Below are 4,373 nucleotides of genomic sequence, written 5' to 3'. Positions count from 1 at the left end.
GCACAGGAGTGGCCTCAGCAAACATCACTCCCACATCCTTTTGGAATGCACATTATTAACATATAGTAATAGTTAAGACTATATATAAGACTATAGTAATAGTTAAAATGTTGACTATCAACTACTAGAAAAACGCAGAAAAGGTAGCAAAAAATGCAAGGAAGAATAAGCAAATAAATGAAAGAATTGTCTCCCCTGTGGTAGTCAAATGTGAACAAGAGGGGATACTCACTACTTCTGCCAATCTGTACCACTTTCCACTTCTTCTTAGGCTAACATACCTCAAGAAAAGCAAGGCTGAAGGTTATTTACACTTTGCATTTGTACTGTTCACCTGGCTGCTACCTGGAGCAGTTTGGGGTTGGAGCTAATTGGAGAGATTCTTAACATCACTGTTCATCAAATTCAGGGTTTATAGGACAGGAAGTTCCCTTGGCAGCCATTTCTTTGGATAGATTAGTTCAGTGAACTCCAAGGGACAGGCTGATGCCAAAGTCTCTTATGTGTTTGGGCCTCTGGTGCCCTTTGAGAAGCCAACTGAGAGGGCAAGGCAACCTATTGCTCTACGTGCAGGAGCACAGCAGTTCCCTACCACGTAAGCTATGGCTTTCCATGGCTCAGTCTTTGCATGCAGTTGCACTTATCTGTTTAGCCTCCAGATCCTCTTTAGCTGTTGTTTGAGTCATCAGTCTTAAAGGGCTAGCAAGCTCCACTTTGGTGTATGATTCAGACCCTAATTCTACTGTACAAATTCTTCAGTGGGCCTGCTTTAGTACAAATTCACTGAAACAACACTAATTTACAAAGTAGAAGCTAGCCATAAATGTACAGCAAGCATATTTTAGTGATCTCTTTGGCAAAGGAAAATTTAAGGGTGTTTCCCAAAGCAGCTAGCTTGGATGTTATCTTCACAAGATGGTTCCCTGCCTTTCTCTGAGCATGTAATAATTTCCATTCTTTCGGCAGTAGATGGCATCCCAAATCCAGGTTTGCCTTGAGTCCATTATTAGTATGTGTTATGGTTTGTGTCTAGTTGTCCCACCAAAACCTCATGCAGTCATAGTCAGTTTTAGATTAATTCATGATCCACTGGGATTATGGGTCTTAGTACTTCTGGGATTATGGATGTGGTGCCACAGAAAGCCTAGGGGAGGATAGCCTGAATGTAACATGAGAAAAACAGAAAGACAGACATCCTCTCTGTGGCCATTGTTGCTATTAGTCCTCCCTCTTGTTTGCTGCTGCCATGAACTGCTGCCCTGTGCCATATGCCAGTCTGCCTTGGAGCCAGCTGAGTATGTACTGAAACCTCCAGTGGCTGTGAGCTAAAAAAACCCTTTCCTTCCTTCATTTAGGATATTGGATATTTTGTCCCAGTAACAAGAGAAGAGTAACTGAGACAGTATGTTGTAACTCCTTCAGCACTAGGGGCAATCCTAGCCCAAATTTGTTCCCAGTCTGCAATTGGTGTGTTATTTTCACGTGAACTAGGGGAGAGCCCAATAAGGGTACTCCATCCTTGTAGGATTTTCTCTGAGACTGGAGATGCCCAAATGCCTCATCCAGTTTCTGGCTTAGAGTCTAGTTTGTGGGGTCTTGCTCAGCGCAGGTCAGAATGGCATGGAGAGACCAGCCCCAGGCTCTAGTGCCATGCATGTGGCTACCAACACTGAATGGTGTATCACACTCTGAGCCCATTCACAGTCCATCAAGGCCAACACAGTACCATAGTGACCCACACTGCTATGAGCTGTCTACTAGTTTCAAGGTAGACTCTGACCTTGACCCTTTCCTATTTGTAACCCTCTTAACTGAGTTTTAGAAATAATTCTACTAAATCAGTTTAGCAAGCATCCTCTCTTGACATTTAATCAACTTTCTTATCCCTCACCTTGAAGTATAAGTTTTTGGCCTATCTTTAGCAAGAATCTAGTTAGGTCAGCTTAGCAAGAATTTCCCTGCCTTTGATCTCTCTTTTTAATAATTTCCATCTAATAGCCCTTCACCTTGTCTTTTTCGTATAAATCTCCAGATGTCTTTGCTATATTGAGAATTATGCCTTTCTCTTCCCTTTTGCATTACCCCTGCTGCAGTAGTCTTGACTAAAGTCTTCCTTACCATGTTCACAAATGTTAGGATAGCTTTGTCGTAAACAGTCTTAGAATCTTGTAAGGAAAAGTATATATTTCTCTGTCCATTCCAGATTTAAGGCTAAGGTCCATATGTAAAAGATAGATTAACAAAAGAAAAACATACAAAAAATACAGAAATCTGACTGTTTCTCATGATAGGTTTGATCAAGAGTGGGCAGTCCTGGAGAAGATGGCAGCTGAAAAAAAGGCTATGATCTAATGGCAGAAGGTTAGGAGAAACACTGAAGGAGCTGTTTGTTCAGATCCCTTTCCCATGTTCCATCATCTTCAAAAGAATAATGTTCCTTTTTCTACTGTTAATCCAAATTCATAAACTCCAAATGTAATAGTGACTTTACTTAGGGGGTTTTAAGGATTGAACCTCAGCAAACACAAATTCAGATTGCTCTAAATCATTGTTTCAAATAAGGCAGAGAAAGTGGGAGTTTATTTTAGATAAATAGTATTTATGTTTGTTTAATATGGTACTACTGATTGAATCCCTGGTCTTTATACTTAACTGCAATCCCCATCCTACCCCTATCACCACTGATACTTTTTATTTTGAGAGTCTCCATAAGTCACTAAGTTTCCTAGGCTGGGCTTGGACTTGTGATTGTGTGACATCTGTCTTGGCCTCCCAGAGTGCTATAAGCCATGCACTACCATTCCCAGCACAGTGATAATTATAAGACAGTAATAATTCTTTTGTGGGGAGTTGAAAATAATTGCTATGAGTCAGGGTCTATAAAAGAATATATGTGTACGCAGTAAAAAATATCCATACAAATGTCTGACAACCTGTCAATGCACATCTTGAGTCTCGAGGCATAATATAATTCATTCTGCATGTTTGTAGTGAGATTGGAACCAAAGTTAATATTCATAGGCAGCAGCTGAAGTTATGCCTAAATCCTGTTTGCTACCTATCTGAAAGAGCTCTTTTAGTATTATCTTCATAATTTTTCCTTTTATTTCCACATGAGATGGGAATCTCTTACATTTTTACCAGTGTTCAAGGCTAGAAGCTTGATTGTGAGGGTTTAAACAAACAGTTCTGACCACTCCCCAAAAACTAAGCAGAAAAAATGACAAAAAGCAGGAAAGGAACCTTAATAAGTATAGCTATACATACTGGGAAAACAAGACAGGTGTCTTTAGCTGGGGATGGGGGGTAAAGGGCTCCAAGATTACATGGTTAAAGAGAGTGGACAAGAAGTATACATAGTTAAGCAATCTTGGTCAAAGTGTGGGCTGCTTGATCATCACCTCAGGACAAATAGAAAGAAAGTTTCTGTTGCCCAGTGGGTAGTTTCAACTCTCCTCACAAGATGTCCATACACCACATCTGTTGTTCCTACAATCCAAGGTTACTGCACTGAAGGCCAACTTGGAGAAAGGACAAGTTAGAATATAGGTACAAATACTAAGATTGTTATCCTGCTTTTTGTTACCTACTGAACATCTGTAGACCCAGGTGAAACCATGACTTTGCAGCAAAAACAGTCTGTAAGTCTTTGTGACATGAAGCTTTTATGACTTAAGAGTCAGGTAAATTCTTTCTGCTTCAGTAGACAAGGATGTGGGGTAAGTGAGAGTAATTTTAATTTTTTTGCTGTTTTCTCAAATACAGATTTTATATTTTGGGGTTAGTGTGTGTCCTGAAACCTATCAATCTTTTTCATCTCCTTTCTTATTATCTACTAAGTTCAAACTAGATTTCATTTCCTGCTCTCATTTCTTTCTCCCTGTTATATTTTCATGAATATATTCAGAAAGTATCAAAGATATTTTGTATCAAAGCATGACATATGTTTTTAGCATTTTACAATCATCTTCAATTGATGACCCACTTTGGTTGTATCAAAAACTCATAGATGGGGGTTGGGGAGATGGCTCAGTAGAATAAGCACAAAGGCCTGAGTTCAACCCCCAGTTACACCAAAAAAGGCATAGATATAATATTCACCACCTCCCTTGAAATGCTTATCTAGGCACAGGGGCCAGGGATTCGATCCCCTGGCCTGCTGTGCCGGCTCCGCCCCTGGTGTGCGCTGAGACAGCAATTGAGACGGGGCATGGTGGCTTGCTCCTATAATCACAGCTCTTGGGATACTGTAAACAGGAGGATCACTACAAGTCTGATATAGTAGTGAGACCCTGAACACCCTGTAGACCCTTCCCTAAAATACAAAAAAAAAAAAAAAAAAAAAAAAAAAAAAAAAAAAAGAAAGAAAGAAA

The sequence above is a fragment of the Octodon degus genome, unplaced genomic scaffold, assembly GCF_000260255.1.
Source record: "Octodon degus isolate 3935 unplaced genomic scaffold, OctDeg1.0 scaffold00009, whole genome shotgun sequence".
In the NCBI taxonomy this organism is placed as follows: domain Eukaryota; kingdom Metazoa; phylum Chordata; class Mammalia; order Rodentia; family Octodontidae; genus Octodon; species Octodon degus.
Note: the sequence above shows the minus strand (reverse complement) of the source record.